Source organism: Thamnophis sirtalis, unplaced genomic scaffold (genome assembly GCF_051295495.1).
Source record: "Thamnophis sirtalis isolate CommonGarterSnake01/CBP01778 unplaced genomic scaffold, rThaSir2_p1.2 scaffold_5, whole genome shotgun sequence".
Lineage (NCBI taxonomy): Eukaryota > Metazoa > Chordata > Lepidosauria > Squamata > Natricidae > Thamnophis > Thamnophis sirtalis.
In genome coordinates, this window is record NW_028261385.1 from 113,889,173 (window position 1) to 113,907,573 (window position 18,401).

An 18,401-nucleotide genomic window follows, 5' to 3' on the forward strand; every position below is an offset into this window, starting at 1 on the left:
CCTGCACGGGAAATGCCTTAAATGTTCCCTTCGTTGCCTCATCAGGTGCGGAGGCGATGATGGGGGAGGGATCAAAATGGGAAGCCTCTGCACGGAGCCTCTGGCAGCTAAAAAATACCCTGCGGAGCAACGGCTTCCCTTTTCTTCCACCATCTCCTCCATTGCCTCCATGTCTGGACTGACTCTATGCTTGATGTCGAAAGGGCAGTTCTGCTTCCTCCCCCTCTCGCCCCACAATGCTAGAAGCTGCACATACCACCGTTCACCTGCTCCATTCCCCCCTCAGCCCCTGCAATTGCCTATTGCCCATCCAGGTTGGCAGGCAGGAGTGCCATGGTCCTAAAGGTCTCATTCCATCTCATTCCCATCTTCTTCCTTCCTCTGCACTCAGGAAGGGACGAGGGGAGGGGGAGAGATTGGCAGCACTGCCAGTGGTTGTGCCACCACTGGCTGTGGCTTTCCCACATGGAGGCAGAGTATCAGTGAAAGGGGGCTGCGAGACCAGGTTGGTGAGCAGGGCATATTTATAATAGGTGCTGATGTGAGTGTGGCACTGACCTACAACTTGGTACATCCATCCAGGCTGCAACATGGTCAGCCTTAGATCTGACCCATGCAGCCGCCCTGAAGCCAGCAAGAGACTACCCTGCCTTCTCAGCCCTGTTCCCATGGGCGTGCACACAGGAGGTGGCAAGCACATGTGTCCTGGATGAAAGGGAAGTGCTCAGAATGCAGAATTGGTGGAGGGGAGATCGTAGCAACAGAGATGGGCAGCACAGCAGCAGAGGCCCATTGAGTTAGAAAGTTCTGATCTCTAAAGTTGAATGGCAGGCTGATCAGAGCCGAACCAGACAGTGAAATTGAGCCAACCAGAAAACTCAACAGCAGGCTGAGAGAGCTGACCAGAGCAGAGACAGGGCTGAAAAGACCTGAGCACTGAAAGAGAGAATGGAGCTGGCAGAGAAAACGACAAGAGGTCGGAGCAGCGAATGACGGAAGAGAAGGCAACAAATTAAGCCTGAGATCCCTCCCAATAGGCAAGGACGAAGACCCTGGTGGAGAATAAAAATAAATACAGGACAGAAAATAAAAGATACATAAATAGGCAAAAAATAAATTGTTGTTAGTTGCGAAGTCGTGTCCGACCCATCGCAATCTCATGGACAATGTTCCTCCAGGCCTTCCTGTCCTCTACCATCCCCTGGAGTCCATTTAAGCTCACGCCCACTGCTTCGGTGACTCCATCCAACCACCTCATTCTCTATCATCCCCTTCTTCTTTTGCTCTCAATCTTTCCCAGCATGAGGCTCTTCTCCAGTGAGTCCTTCCTTCTCAATAGGTGGCCAAAGTATTTAAGTTTCATCTTCAGGATCTGGCCTTCCAAAGAGCAGTTAGGATTGATCTCCTCTAGAAGTCTCCTCTAGGACTGACCAGTTTGATCATCTTGCAGTCCAAGGGACTCACAGGAGTCTTCTCCAGCACCATAGTTCAAAAGCCTCAATTCTTTGGTGTCAGCCTTTCTTATGGTCCAACTTTCACAGCCATACATTGGCATTGGGAAAACCATAGCCTTGACTATATGCACTTTTGTTAGCAGTCTCTGCTTTTTAGTATACTGTCTAGATTTGCCATAGCTTTCCTCCCCAGGAGCAAGTGTCTTTTAATTTCTTGGCTGTAGTCCCCATCTGCACTGATCTTAGAACCCAGGAAAACAAAATCTCTTACTACCTCAATTTTCCCCCCCACCATCTATTTGCCAGGAATTGAGAGGGCCAGATGCCATGATCTTAGTTTTCTTAATGTTGAGTTTCAACTTTTGCATTCTCCTCCTTCACCCACATCAAGAAGCTCTTTAGTTCCTCTTCACCGTCTGCCATCAGAGTGGTATTGTCTGCATATCTGAGGTTGTTGGTATTTCTACCGGCAATCTTAATTCCTACTTTTGATCCATCTAGGCCTGTCTTTCTCATGATGTGCTCTGTATATGTTTAATAGGCAGGGTGACAGTATACAGCCTTGCCAGACTCCTTTTTCAATTTTGAACCAATCTGTGGTTCCGTGTCCAGTTCTCACTCTTGCTTCTTGACCCACATATAGATCTCTCAAGAGATAAATAAGATGGTCTGGTACTCCCATCTCTTTAAGAACTTGCCACAATTTGCCACAATCAAAGGCTTTAGCATAGTCAATGAAGCAGAGGTAGATGTTTTTTCTGGAACTCCCTAGCTTTCTCCATGATCCAGTGTTTGTTGGTAATTCGATCTCTAATTCCTCTGCCTCTTGGAATCCTGCCTGTACTTCTGGTATTTCGTGGTCTACGTACTGCTGGAGCCTTGTTTATAGGATTTTGAGCAAAACTTTGCTAGCATGTGAAACATTCTTTGGCATTGCCCTTCTTTGGAATTGGAATTTAAACTAACCTTTTCCAATCCTGTTGCCACTGTTGAGTTTTCCAAATTTTCTGGCAAATTGAGTATAGCACTTTACTTCATCATCTTTTAAGATTTTGAATATCTCAGCTGGAATAATATCATCTCCACTAGCTTTGTTGCTGCTCAGACCTCTAAGCCCCATTTGATTTCACATTTCAGGATGTCTGACTTGAGGTCAGTGACCACCTCATCATGGTTATCAGGGACCCTAAGCTTGTTCTTGTATAGTTCTTCTGTGTAATTTTGCCATTTCTTCTTAATCTCTTCTGCCTCTGTTAGGTCCCTGCCATTTTGGTCCTTTATCATGCTCATCCTGGAGCACCAGGGAAGTACCTGAAGATTGGGAAAGGGCTGATATTGTTCCCATCTTCAAGAAAGGGGGAGGACAGACTCAGAAAACTACAGACCAATCAGCCTAACATCAATACCTGGGAAGAGCCTGGAAAAGATCATCAAAAAAACAGATCTGCGAACAACTAGAATGCAAATAAAGTTATAACTAGTGGCCAGCATGGGTGTCAGGCCTGGAAGCCAACGTTTGCCTTTTATGGATGATGCTATTTGGAACCCTGACAACAGGTTTGTTAAAAACAGATCAGGAGAAACCAATCTTATATCATTCTTATATCATAAAGTGATTAAATTAGTAGACCAGCGAAATGCTGTGGACATAGTATACCTGGATTTCAGTAAGGCATTTGACAAAGTAGACGACAATCTACTTCTTGGTATGTTAGGAAAATGTGGAATAGACAACATCACCACCAGATGGATTTTTAGCTGGCTGATAAACCATATTCGATGAGTACTCTTTAACGTACTACATCCACACAGAGAGAAGTAAGCAGTGGAGTACCACAAGACTCCGTCTTAGGCCCGGTACTCTTCAATATCTTCAAATGACTTAGATGAGGGAATAGAAGGGGAACTCACACAATTTGAAGATGATACTAAACTGGCAGGAATAGCCAACACCTCAGAAGACAAGCTCAGGATCCAAAAACATCATGACAAACTTGAACAATGGGCCCTATCAACAAAATGAATTTTAATGTGGAGAAAAGCGAAGTTTCACATTTAGACAGGAAAAATCAAAGGTATAAGTACAAAATCAGCAACTGTGAGAGGGAGCTTGAAGTCCTAATGGATGATCAATTATATTCTGAGAGAGAATACCAGGACCTAGCTGAAGCATTCAGCGAATGGGAATCAGATGTACTCCCTCCCCATTGCCCCACTGACTATGCCATTGAAATAATGCCTGGGGCAAAATTACCCAAACCAAAGATGTATTCAATGATCCCAAGGGAGATGGAGGAGCTCAGAAGCTTTGTGGATAAAAGTCTAGCTAGGGTCTTCATCCAACTGGCAAAATCTATGGTGGCAGTTCGAGTGCTCTTCAAATAAAAAAAGAAAGAAAGATGGGTCTTTGCGATTATGCATGGATTTTAAGGGGATCAATGGAAAACATATACCGTCATGTCCTCATGAAGGACATGCTGGGATACCTGGCCAAGCGAAGAGTGTTCACCAAGTGGACTTGAGAGAAGCATATTACTGAGTGAGAATAAAAGAGGGTGATGAGTGGAAAACCACTTTCAATTATCTCTTAGAGTGTAAGGAGCACCTGCGGTGTTCATGCAACAAATCAATGAAGTACTACATAAGCACCTGTATAAAGGAGGGGGGTGTACCTGAATGACATCCTCATTTATTCTGAGACAATGGAAGACCACATAAAGTTAGTGTGTGGAAGTGCTAGGAAAGCTATTGAAAGCCAAGCTCTACACTAAACTATCCAAGTGTGACTTCCACAAAATCAGTTTTGACTATTGGAATACTGCATGTCCAGTGAGGGAGTGGGAATGGTCCCCAGAAAGGTAAAAGCCATTCTAGAGTGTGAAGTATCCCTGGACCAGAAAGCAACTGCAGAGTTTCTTGGGCTTCTCCAACGTCTACCACCAATTCATCCCCTCATTTGCACAGATAGCCCTGCCTAACCCTAACCCTATCACTGAACTATTAAAAACAGGCAGAGGGAAGATGAAACCCAAACCGAGGCTGCCAGCCAATTGGACTTTGGATTGCCAAGTGACTTTCAAAAAGCTCAAAGGCCTTTTGCAGTGGAGCCAACCCTTAAACATCTGAACCTGGAGGAACCATTTGTAATACAAGCTAATGCTAGTGATGTGGCAGTGGGGGCCATTCTACTCCAAATAAATGCAAAATGGACGCTGCAACCCTGTGCCTACACTTCCTGGAAATTGACCAAAACAGAAAGACATTGGGCAGTGTAGATAGCAATAGCAATAGCAGTTAGACTTACATACCGCTTCATAGGGCTTTCAGCCCTCTCTAATCTATGTGTTAACTTTGAACCAAACCTTGGCCATAGCCATATTTCTCTTCCTCAGTTGCCACAGAGGAGGAAGGGTGAAAGGAGGTTGGAGTGCATTACTAGACACAACAAAGAGCTTTCTTGTGAGAACCAAGATCATCTCTACTAGCAACAGATAAGGTTGGGGGAGGAGTGCCGTAAGAGCTTGCCAATTAACCCAATTGGCCAACATGATCTGTGACACTTAGGGAAGAGGTTATTTCCTAGTTTAATTATACTGAAACTGCAGCAAAGATTTAAAATTAGTTTTCCATTGAAGCTGTGCTGATATGATGTACCCAATAAAGAATACCTTTGAGAAGGAGCCAAGTCTCAGATTTGCTTGGGTTCATTAGTCAGAGCCTTGACACTATGCTCAATATTTTCCAGGTGTCCTTTTCCTTTAGTTGGCCAGCATGTCAAGATTGAACCGCTTTGCTTCTTTCAAACCTTAATGCTTTTCAACTTGCCAATGAACTCGAGGGAGGGAAGGGGCAAATGGAATGCTGAAGAAAATATATGCAGAGATGGTGAGACATCAGCCTCATAAATGGACAATGTGGTCACCCAGGTGTGGGGAGAAGAGGAAGTTATTGTTTAACTAGGCAAGCATTTGCGTGGGAAAAGCTAGTTTTGTTTCTTCAGTATCAATATGATGTATGCAATAAAGTTTTACTTTTGAGAATTCAAAGGTTCCGAGAGTGTTTCCTTATTTTGGGTTCACTAGTCGGACAGTTGACATTCTGTCAATCTCCACACAAGATTGTGGAGCTGAGTCAGAGTGACCATTGGTTCTTGGTCACTCTATGTCATATTCCTTGATATATGAATACACACACAGACACACACAGAGCCCGTGTGTTTGTGTGTCTGTGTGTGTGTCTGTGTATATGTGTGTTGTTTGTGTGTGAGAGAGATATTCCTTGATCTATGATAATTTGTTCATTGTGAGGTCACCCAACCCACAGACACACATACAGACTCTCCAGAGCTCTCTCTGAGGCAGTTAAGAAACATGAAATATAAAATAAATAAATAAATGCATGCCAGAGACTACTGTGTACTAAAGTAACATTACTCATTCAACCAATAAAGTTTAACAGAGAACATAACTGCCTTTTCTTTGCCAAGAAGTTTTTTCCAGGGAATATTATTTGAGTCATGCAGAACAAAATAAGATGTTTGGATAAGGGGAAAATATGCAAAATGTGTAAAAAGTATATTTTGAAAGGGTGATGCACCAAGTCTGAGTGGCCCAAAGAGGCTATTTAAGGAAAATGTTCCTGTGTCAGGGCATCTTTGAACAAGGCATAAGGAGAATCCATGTTTGCTGCTTTCACTCATCTGGATTGCTTGAGAGACTAGTCCCTTCTGGTTACTCTGGTGACTAGAAAACAATAAGCAAATACAGCTGGATTTTCCAGTGCTGACTCCTCACCACATCCCACAAACCATATTAATATTATGTGGAAAAGCACAAGAATGTATTAAACGTATAGCTTGTATTAATTTTCTCTGCTCTTTTTTTACTGCATGGCAATGGAAAAGGTAGAAAGAGTATCAGTGTTAACCATTCTGAGTTTTTTTTAATATATATTTTTATGGAAAGTTTTTCAAACAAGAATAAAAAAAGAATTGCCCATTTTGGAAGAATAATTAGCCTTCTTATCTTATTCTAGGACCAGACCAATAATCAATTCTGCATGATAAAACTGATTCTCTTAAGATAAAAGAAGAAAATGTTTCTAAGGCTTTATCTGAACCAAAACTCAGTTCAAAGGCAGCAATGAAATTTAAATTAAGCGGTAGCAGATTTTGGGATTTTTAATCTTCGCTTCATTTTTAATCCATGGTATTTCTGGGTTGTTATCAGATTCCTTCAGATGTTTCTGCCTCTTTGTTCTGCTAAAGGCACTGCCCATTACTTCCTGGTATATAGTCTGAGCAGCCATCACCCAGTCCTTGAAAAGAAAATGCCATACCAACTTTCACAAGTTGGAAACAAACCCTTGTCTCTGTTATGTTCAAGAAGTCCTTTCTGCCTTCATGGTCATGGTTCTTTTAAAAAACAAAGATTTTTTGTTACATATTTTAACTTATTTTATAAACAAAGTGTTGTCCAGTTTTCCCCCTCTTTACATTTTCTTTTATGTATATTTCATTTTACATAATATTTTCATTTTACATTTCAGTCATCTTATTTTCAATCCACATTCTTCCGCTTAGTTTTAATTTCTTCTTAATATATAAACAATATCATTACTTGCCTCTCTAAATTAATCAAATTTAACATATCATTTTCATCTATTATTCTGTTTTACTCTTAATAACATATATCCTCAAATTTAATTTTATGTAGTAACATTTCATTTTATTAATTATTCACAAGTAATACTATTAATCTATTTCCCTCCCATCATATTGAATATATACTGCTGTCTATATTTACCAAATTTCATTCTATTCAACTAGTAAATCCTTTTCTTTCTTTCCTCCTTTCAACCACTTTATTTTAGTTTCTCGGGAACTTCACTTCTCTCATATTCTCTCCACCCATTTACCAAGTTTTTTTTAAACTTAAAATTTCGATGTTTCTTCTTTCCAATCTTTTTTCTCCTTTTTAATTCTGTTGCAATCTTGATTATTTTCCTTTCCTTTGAAACATCTCTGCAAAATATTGTCTGACGGAGCCAGGGTGCAATCTTTGAATGGTTTTCTTTGAATTCTTAGTGGCCTTCGATACCATTATCGTGGTCTGACTAAGGAGAATGGGAGTGGGTGTACTATGTAGCATTATGTGAGTTTCCAGTCAGTATTAAGGTAAGAGGAGAAATCAACTTAAAAGTCCTTGACCTGCAGGATATCACAAGGCTTGACACCTGAATAATCCCACCTGATTAACAACATTGGCAAAGTGGCAGATAAAGTAAAGGTAAAGGTTCCCCTGGCACATATGTGCTAGTCATTCCTGACTCTACGGGGCAGTGCTCATCTCCGTTTCAAAGCTGAAGAGCCAGCGCTGTCCGAAGACGTCTCCGTGGTCATGTGGCTGGCATGACTAAATGCCGAAGGTGCACAGAACACTGAGGGGAGCAATACAGTAAGTAGGGGAGGAAACAAAGACCTAACTGCTTAAATAAGCCTGTAGAGCAGGGGTGTCAAACTGGCAGCCCACGGAATGGATGCATCATGCACAGGCCATGCCCACTCAGCTGTACAAAGACAAAATTGTGATACATCACGTGATGTCACGTGATGCAATCGAGTTTGAAACCCATATTGTAGAGAAATTCAGATGTTCACTCTGGCCTGAAAAATTAAAAAAAAAAAATCTAAATGGGATTCCAGGCAATAAAGAATTCTACAAAATGAGAGATATCTAAGTGAACAGTACACATAGATGTTAAGTGTCTTCATATAAATATTGCAAGTCTCAAAATGTGTCTACATTGGTATCATCTGTACAGAACATGTTTGCTTATTTTAATTAATAAATTGTCCATTAATGGCTTAAAGATTTCATATTTAAAAGTATAAATTTCCAAGCAAGGTTATTCAAAACTATTCCAAAAGAATCCCCATGACTTTATATTGCCTGTTAGGTCACTCCTAAAGGATTCAGTTGCTTTTGTGTCCCAATGGAATGACCTTAGTATAAAGACTATTTTTAAATATATATATTTGCAGGGAAACACTATCAACTTCTTAATCCCTTGTCTGTCAACCAAAGAAGATACAATTTATACAATTTAGTACCTCAATAAAATTTAGATAGATTGCATTTCTTAGATGTTTGCTAAAATGTGGTGAAGTATCAAAATGCAGACAAGCTGCCTCTGCTGTAATTCATATATAGGGCAGCTCCATCCCAAGTTCTCCCTCGTGTACTTTCCCTGACCCATGCAGTGTCTCTCATAAAGCAGTATCTCTCACATACCACCTAGCATCCCTGCACACCCTCTGACCCACAAGCCCCTCTAATGCACCCTATGCACTCTTCCCATAAATGGGGGTTAGCCCATTTATCTTCATTCAAAAATTGTTGCTTTGTGATGCACCGTTTCATCCAATTGAAGATTACAAGCAGACAAACATCTACAAGAGTTTTAGTAATGTATAAATGGCTGTGAGCAATTTTTAGTAAGGAACAGGACAGAGTTGGTTATGGTAAAAATGTACAGTGCTTTTGACATCTATTGTCTCTTGAAGGATCCATTTGCAGAGGTTGGTATTGTACAAAGAGACTGTCATCTCTGCGCAAACTTCTCAAGACGCCCAAGTGTATTGCTATTTGATGATACTTAGTGTTAGCATTGCACCTGTGTATCAAGGGCATTTTCAAGGAGCAGGCAAAAAGCCAAGGTAGAAAGTATGCCTTTGTGATCTGACAAACATAGATTTTTGATCACACCTTTGTCCCTATCTTTACTTTTTGGACAGGATAGAGTGACTGTTGCAAAAAAAAGTCTGAAACATAGATTCTGTATAAAATACTTAGTCAGAAAAAGGAATGTGGTCAATAGCAAAAGAAATGGCTAAGATGTTAAAAGGCAGAGACAATGCAGAGTGCTTTTAATGAAATTGTTTTCCTAATAGTGAGAACAATTAACCAGGAATGACTTGCCTTCAGAAGTTGTGGGCGCCCCATCGCTTGAGGTTTTTAAGAAGAGACTGGAGAGCCATTTGTCTGAAATGATATAGGGCAGGGATGTCAAACTCAAGACCCGTGGGCCAGATCCGGCCTGCGGGGTGCTTAAATCCAGCCCATGGAGCTGGCCTGGATCCTTGCACTCTTTGTTCAATTCCACTATTTGATATCCTATCTCTAAAATATACATCCAGGGGTCCCTCTGCTGACCAAAACGGGCCGCATGAGGGGCTTCGGCGGCCCATTTTTGGCCTCCACAGCCTCCTGCAGCACTCTGCCAGCCAAAAACCCCAGAGGCCCCCTCGTTTTTAGCCACCCAAATGCTCCTGGAGGCCAGGGAGGCCAAAAACAGGTCGCAGGGAACCTCTGGAGGCCTCAGTGTGGCCCATTTTCAGTCGACAGTGTTGCAGGACGTCATGGAGGACAAAAATGAGGTGGGAGGTGCATTGCGCCCCCATGCCCCATTTTGGCCAGTAAAGCGCTGCAGGAGGCGTCTGTCCTGTCTCTACCCGCTCTTCCCCCACACACACGCCTGCAGAGAACTACAATGTTGATCCAGCCCTTGAAGAAATTCAGTTTCACACCCCCGATAGAGGGTCTCCTGCTTGAACAGGCGGGTTGAACTAGAAGACCTCCAAGGTCCCTTCCAATTCTTGTTATTCTGTTAAACTATTGCATTGTTTTGACAGTGCTTGAAGAGCGCTAAAGAGACTCCAGCAAAACAAATTGAAGACTGAAATAATTTCAGTTGAAATTGAAAAGAAGTGGATGGTATATTTTAGAGATAGGATATCAAATAGTGGAATTGAACAGAGTGCAAGGATCCATTTGGGAAACAACAATTGCTCCACAGAATTTATGGCAGGGAAATGGAGAAGATGAGGGTCGATTGCCAGCCATTTCACTAATTTGAAACAGAGGCTTGGTTTCCGCCTTATTGGATTGGATTCATTGTCTAAGGTTATGCCTGCAAAGAACCGTTCATTTTTCCTGCACTTATTATTCTTTATTGTTGATGATGTTAATTTTTATTTTGCTTGTCTCGTGCCCCTTTTACACCAGTTAAACTCTGGAATCAGAAAGTATCAGAAGAATTGATTTGAAAATAGCAGTTAGGCTGCTGTTTAAGTCTGAGGCTTCGTTTTGAGCAATTTTACAAAATCTCCCCCCCCCCCTCCGTAAGTTCAACGGGGGAGGGAGTCGGAGGGTCGGAATTCTGTACAGTACAGACATAGCAGGAAGCAAGCACGTTAACGAGGGCAACATAACCGACTCTTTCACAAGCCTCTGTCATCCAAAGGCGGTCACTCCTGTCGTGGCTTTGTAACTCACTCAAAAATTCAGCCCTCCTCCACCCCCGCCTGCCTTCATTCCCGTCCCACCAACTCCTGCTCTGAAGAAGGGAGATGCAGGAACTGCGCACCCCGCCCTTTCCCGATTGATGGACCCACAGCGCCACCTGGTGGATAACCGATAAGTAACTACGCTGCTCGGAGCTTTCTTTCAAGGGAAGACTCGAAGGAGGAGAATTAAGAAGTAGGCTGTTACTTTCCATCAGAAAAGTTACAGTATAGAGCTGAAAAAAGCGCCTCCTTCCCTTCACTCAAAAACGGAGAAACAGAAAGAAACCCTTTCTCCCTGAAGATGCAGACTCCCTCTTGAAACCAAAGGATAACAATCTTCATTTTACCCTTTTCACTCTAAAAGTGTATTGATCTCTGTGTTTTGCAGGTAAGCTGAATACAACTTTGTATTCCTGCCCATTTTGTGATTTTATCTTAATAATTATCAGAGGACAAGCAAGTTTAGAAACACTGTTGTTTATCAAGAGAAGCAAATTTTATTTCAGCACAAACAGATGGGAAATTTTGCTTGGATGTTCCGTTATAGGGAGGCAAAGCTAATCCTCTGTGCACCCTCGTTGCTTTCACAAAGCCTTTTTCTTAGCAAAAGGTGTTCTTATCCCTGCAGGAAAATGACTTCAGAAAACAATTGTACTCTTCTTTTAGCCACCAAAGCTGGGGGGTGGGAGTGTAACATAGAGTGGTGATTAATCAGAATATGTATTGTTTGTGGGGTCATATCAGCACAAATTATCATTGGGTTGTTTTTAAACACTTCTGGATTTTTTAAAACTTATCTCTGGTTTAACTCTGCTTAAGAAACAGTAGAATATTTGGTCTGTACTATTTGTGAGGACTTTTCATCTTCTAATAATCTAGGAATACAGTTAGATGCTGCAATGATTTTAACTTTTAAAAGCTGGCTAGTTTACTCTCCTTTAATCCTGCCATTCTAGATATATTTCTTTCATTGTGTCACAAAGTAAAAGGCAAAATTCACTATTTTAAATTATGTCTTCATTCCAGATTTACGAGTTATACTCACTAGTGAGTTTGATTGACAAATTGAAATTTCTGTATGTGTATGTATGTATCTAGAACTTGATAGAACAATAATTTTACCAACACTGTTTGTCTGCCTGTTTTGTATCATTTGACACAAAAGTAGTAGCATCTTTAGCAAATAACATGCTTGGTTCTTGGTTTTGCTGCTTTAGAGTTCAGACCTTGGTCTCTTAAGCTTACAGAAGTTAGCCCAGCCTTCTGCTTTGTGGAAGGACGTGAATGCAAAGCAGAACTTAATGCAGGGAGGAAGAACATTCTGAACAGTTACATATCAAGAATTTCTCTTCAGCTATTAGTTGAGAACATGTTTCTGTCCAAAACATGGTTTCTGTCCAAAACCAGCTCCTTTCACAAAGGTATCACCACAAGCAGCCATAGTGCCAGGAGAGGCCCAGTCTTTCATGGTTCCTTAGAAGGGACTCTGATCAGATCAATGTATTGGATTGGATTGGATTGGAAAATGCTACTCTGCTGAATGATCTGGACGCTGCAAGGAAAGTTATATCCAGGTTTTTAGTTAAGGTTGAATGTCATATGGTTCAAGAGAGCATTACTACAACAACATGAACTATAGTGAGAAAATGCAAGCAAGGCAATCAGGATAGAAGAGAAGAGAAAAGAGAAAGGAAGAGAAGAATATTTTTATAACAATGGTCAATGTTAGAGGAACTATTCAATGTCTCCTTTTGTTAAGAAAACAAAATTAAGACCAGCTGTTAATATGAAAACTTTAAAATATCTCCGCTCTGGGCACCTATAACAGCTTGTTGATACATAATTACTATGCTTTTTGATTTGCAAAGAAATGTAATCTACTATAGCATACTGGGAAAGGTTGTTTGAAGTTCTACATATTTCTGAAATGTGGGCCTCACTATTAAACATAGAGGAGAGCTAACTGTCCTATACAAACTGTTTTCCACACAATGCAATTTAGAGACCCAAACTACAGCTGGAATTCCTTGATTTGCAGGCCTGAAAATGCCTGATTTGTTTAATCGTAAATATAAGCACGTTAAACCGAGAGTGTAGTGACTTTATTAAAATGGCTGCAGATTAGATCAGATTTGTAGGGGTAAAATATTACTTTCATTATCAGCTTATATTCCTCAGTTCTAAGGTTTATGAGACCTAAATTATGGGGAGAAGCCACAGCTCAGTATGCATCTTAGTATTTATTTCTGTTTGAAAAAGACTTCAGTTTTTGTCCGTTGCATTTTTTTAGTATCAGTGTTGGGAAAGAATTTTTATTTGCAATCTTGATTATTTTCCTTTCTTTTAAAATGTCTCTGCAAAATATTCTTGATTATTGAACTGTAGAAGATTGTATTTATAATGTGTGAATATTATAGATCAGTGATGGCAAACCTTTTTTGACTTGGGTGCCAAAAGTACACGCATGGGTGCTATCATGTGTGCTCCCATGCTCACCCCCATAATTTAATGCACATCCCCCACTGTTCCGCGCATGCGCACATGGCTTGCTTGGGTAGGGTGAAAATGGAGGCCAGAAACGGCCCATTTTCCAACTTCCAGTAGGTCTGTTTTTCACCCTGCCCTGGCTCCAGGGGCTTTCTAGGAGTCTGGGGAGGGTGAAAAACAGTCCAACACGCAAACTGGAAATTCGGGAACGGACTTCCGGGTTGTCTGTTGGGTCGTTTGTCTCCCTCCAAAGGCTTCCCTGAAGCCCCCGGAGGGAGAAAAATGGTCGAAAATCAAGGCCAAAAATTAGCTGGCCAGCGCACACATGTGCACTGGAGCTGACAGGGCAACACCTCGCGTGCCCTCAGAAATGGCTCCGCGTGCCACCTGTGGCACGCATGCCATAGGTTCACCATCAGAACCTATAGCATTGATATAGACCAAACCCGAGTTTCTAACAGGTAAACACTAAAGTGACCAGACGTCCCAATTTTGGCAGGACAGCCATGATTTATAACAATTTGTCCCATGTCCCGGGGTGTTTTTAAAAAGTCCCAATTTTCTGGCTTCATGTTGAAAGCCCAGTGGATTTGTTTAAGAAATCCTAACTGGGGCAAGACAAAAGACACTCTGTCTATCCTCTCTCTCTCTCTGCCTCAGTACTTTCATTGAAGATAAAACGTTAAAGCAAGAAAACAGACCCCTCCCGCCCATTTTACTTACTTTTATAAGAAAAGATGACCCAGTACCATAGAGCTCCAGGAAATAGTTTGTCTAGAGAAGTAGCGAGAGTTCCTTCCTGGATTTTCCAGAAGGGAGGGGCACGGAGGTTGTAGGTCGGCTCGTGTGGGAAAAATGGTGAAATATGGTGGAAAAATATTTCCCTGGGACCATTTTCACCATTTTAATTTGCTCAGTTCTTTGTATTAACATCTACATCATTCTGGATTGACTTGGAGTGCCTGCCTGCTGGTAAGTGAGCTGGGGTTTTTTCTTTTATTTTTTAATGTATTTTAAAATAATATTTTATTTATTGTGCATAGGATTTTTTAAAATAGTTTTATTCTGTGTGGATTCTTCTTTTAAATTGTCTTAGACTATTTAAAGAAAGATTCTATCCAAAATAAATTGAAGTGAAATCATTTTTAAAAATTCTATGCATAATACTTTGAAATATATTGTGCATAGAATTTTTTAAAAATAGTTTTACTTCAATTTATTCTGTGTGGAATAGTTTGAAATGTTTTACTTCAATTTATTCTGTGTGGATTCTTTTTTTAAATTGTCTTAGACTATTTAAAAAAAGATTCTATCCAAAATACAAAATACCAGCTGCAGTTATTCACTTAAGAACTGTGGCAAGAAAGGTGGTATAGTGACCAAAGTTACAATGGCATTGAAAAAGTGACTGATGACCATTTTTCACACTTAGCGACCATTTTCACATTTAGCGACCGTTGCAGCATCCTCATGGTCACGCGATCAAAATGTTGATGTTTGGCAACAGATTCTGGGGTCATGTAATTTCCTTTTGTGACCTTTTGACAAAGTCAAATGGGGAAACCAGATTCACTTATGTTACTAACTTATCAGCTGCAGTTATTCACTTAAGAACTGTGGCAAGAAAGGTGATATAGTGACCAAAGTTACAATGGCATTGAAAAAAGTGACTGATGACCATTTTTCACACTTAGCGACTGTTGCAGCATCCTCATGGTCACGCGATCAAAATTTTGATGTTTGGCAACAGATTCGTATTTATGATGGTTTCAGTGTCCTGGGGTGATGTAATCGCCTTTTGTGACCTTTTGACAAAGTCAAATGGGGAAACCAGATTCACTTATGTTGCAGCATCCTCATGGTCACGTGGTCAAAATTTTGATGTTTGGCAACAGTTACAATTTATATTTGTAAATTGTAGTTATGTTGAAATAAAAAAAAATATTACAATACTATTTTTCCTTTGTATGAGAATTTTTGTTGCTCCATATAAAATTTTTAATCAAGCCCCCCTCCCCCCGGTCAAAGGTGTCCCTCTTTACCAATCTGAAAATCTGGTCACCTTAGTAAACACTCATTTATGACCTCATTATTTTTGTTACATAAAATACTTCAGGAACATTCAGTGCTTTTAGAAATCCAGATATAGATTCTAAAGTTATTTTTTCTTTAACGTAACTGACTGTGTGGAAGCAAAAAAAACCCACACAAAATCAACCTGTGAAACGCCTAATAACTGATGAAAACTGCATTTTTAAGCCTCCTGGAAAATACGTGGTTCCACCTCCTCTATCCTGGGTATCTACTCCTCTTTTAAAACAACCTTATGAGGTTGTTCTTGAACAGGATGTGGCCTGGGCAGTGATGCAGGGGTTCTGCCGTTGGAAGGTTCTGCTCATCTCCAGAGTTCATTGATGGTCTGGGGCAAGTCATTGGGCTGATTTTTGATGAGGTTGGGGCCACAGGGGAGTTGGGGAAATCCCTGGTTGTGTTTCAGTGTGAGCAGGGAGATTGCTTGCATGATGGGATGCTCTTCCAAACCAATGCCATTCCTCCATTAACATACAAAGGGCATTGCTCTCTGGGGAGGGGGGACTTTGTTTAATACTACGCATGAAAATAAGCCCTGCATGCTGAGATGGTACACATGCCAATGCCAATGAGTATATTACAATGTCAGTGAATCAGGTCAGATTCTCTCACTGCCATGTAGAACTTTTGTGGAGGTAGGTAAATGTAGACTCAATCATCCAGACCAAAAGCATGTAAAAGGTCATTTTGACTAAAGAAGTTACTTGGATGAGTAACAGAACATATACATTTAATAAACTTTGGTTCAGTTGCCACGATTTAACCTTTTACGTGCTTTTGGCCTGAATGATTTAGTCTACATTTACATATTGCATTGCATTTTGGGGAGAGCCCCCTGCAAGAGTTAGTTCATTCCAACAACTCTCTGACTCTATGCCTAACCAAAAATTGTCATTTTGACTGAAGATGTTACTTGGATGAGTAACAAGACATCTCAGTTTAATAAATATTGGTCCAGTTGCCATGATTTAACCTTTTACATGTTTTGTGTAGGTAGTATGACCCGGATTGTTGGGGGCAATATGCTGACTCTGTAAACTGTTTAGAAAGTGTGGTAAAGTGCTATGGAGTGGTATACGTATAAGTCTAAGTGCCGTTGTTATTGTTTGTACACTGAAAACACGACAGCTGGGATGAAAAATACCTTTATAGATCTACAGAGTCCCACACATGTAGATCTTTAAACTTCTGCTGTGGTCTCTCTCAGAAAAGGTACAAAAGCATCATCTTAACATAGGACTTTCGATACTTTGCCCAACTATCCATATCTGCTATATCACAGAAAATTTCCCTTCTCCCAACTGCTGTTGAGAGAACTAATGCTACTCTGTAGTGATTATACGTTTTATCTCAGCATCCGTAACAAACCAGAGACACCAAAATGGTGAAATCCGTACCATGATGTCATCACACAAAATCTGCCATTATGTATTCAGCCATTTTGTGTGCACCCCAATGTTTCATGCAAAGCATATTTTGAATGAGGGCATCCTCATTTTATTTATTTTATTAGATATAGACTAGAAGCAAACTTAGTTTAATTTAGGATTAAGTAAGATACGGATAGCCCAATCATGCTAGTCCTCTGGAAGGTTGTGAAAACTTGTGTCTTCCCCTAGGCACCAGGGGTGTTGATGGAATTCTGGCATGGATATAGTTGTATTAGATATGGTGGGATTTTTAGAACCTTGGCCCACTTTTTTTATGGATTTGTGTAGTTTGGTTAATATTTTTATTTCTGTCACCATCCAGAAATCTCTCGGCAATGTGTGGCTGTAAATGTTCATTAAATAAATAAGTATAAATAAAATAGTCCTTCCATCAGGCCACATTCATACTGGATTTGTACCAGATAACTTCCACTAAAACCAAGGTAGCAATAGCAATAGCAGTAGACTTATATACCGCTTCATAGGCCTTTCAGGCCTCTCTAAGCGGTTTACAGAGAGTCAGCATATTGCCCCCAACAATCTGGGTCCTCATTTTACCCACCTCGGAAGGATGGAAGGCTGAGTCAACCCTGAGCCGGTGAGATTTGAACGGCTGACCTGCTGATCTAGCAGTAGCCTGCAGTGCTGCATTTAACCACTGCGCCACCTTGGCTCTTAGGTATACCCAAGAGTGATGAAATAAATATCCTGATTTAAATTTTAGGTTAATAATGAGGCATCTCCATCCCTTCTTCCATAGTCATCCAATGAATGTTTTTTTTCTCATTTAATTATGATTTCCCATTAAAAGTGTATTTAAATTTATGGAACAAGGTCAATCTAGAATGGGGGAAAGAGAAAAATCTCTATGGTAGGAGATTTAAAATGAAGGGGATTCCATAAGGTGGTGCCACAGCACTCCTGACTCCTGTGACCCACCAAATGTAGATCTCTAACTGATCCCAACAGCATACCTTCTTTACCAGATCTAGTAGGGCAGGCTGAGTTGGTCTCTCAGATAGCTTGATCCAATGCCATGAAAGACTTTAAAGGTCAAAACCAGTAACTTGAATTGGACTCAGAAGTAAACTGGCAGCCCATGCAGTTGGCAGAACAGAGATGTAACCTCTGCTGATCTACTGCATTCTGTACCAGTTGAAGCTTCTAGATACTCTCTTCAGAGTAAGCCCGTGTAGAGTGTATCACAATAGTCTAATTTGGAGGTGACTAGGACATGAATGACTGTCAGCAGGGCTGTAGATTCAAGAATGGGTAAAACTGGCACGCAAAACAAAGCTATGTGAAAGACCTCCTAGTCATAGCTATCGCCTACTCATCAAGCAGGAGTTATGAGTCTAAGAGGACCCTCAGATTGTGCATTGATTCTGTCTAGAGCAGTGCAATCCCATCTAGCATCAAAGAAGGAATCTGTGGGCTCCAAAATTCAAGGGCACTCAATCTTGCCAGATTCATCTGAAGCCTTTTGTTCCCCATATTCTCCAGACAGAGGGATAAGATATCCACATCATCATTCCTTAATTTACCAGAGATGGAGATATATAATTGGGTATCATCAGTGTACTGATAATACCT

General features: G+C 40.7%; 1 protein-coding gene across 2 annotated transcripts in view; it reads left to right on the forward strand.

Annotated features, from left to right (window-relative positions):
- The first annotated feature begins 11,021 nt into the window (after positions 1-11,021).
- Positions 11,022-18,401, forward strand: part of LOC148045567 (collagen alpha-2(VI) chain-like) — a 65,672-nt gene continuing 58,292 nt past the window's right edge. Inside the window, exon 1 of one of the 2 annotated variants that reach the window (XM_087716624.1) lies at positions 11,022-11,188. The gene's annotated coding sequence lies outside the window, so the exon portion shown is untranslated. The remainder of the gene's footprint in view (positions 11,189-18,401) is intronic. The other variant, XM_087716623.1, reaches the window with a different exon arrangement.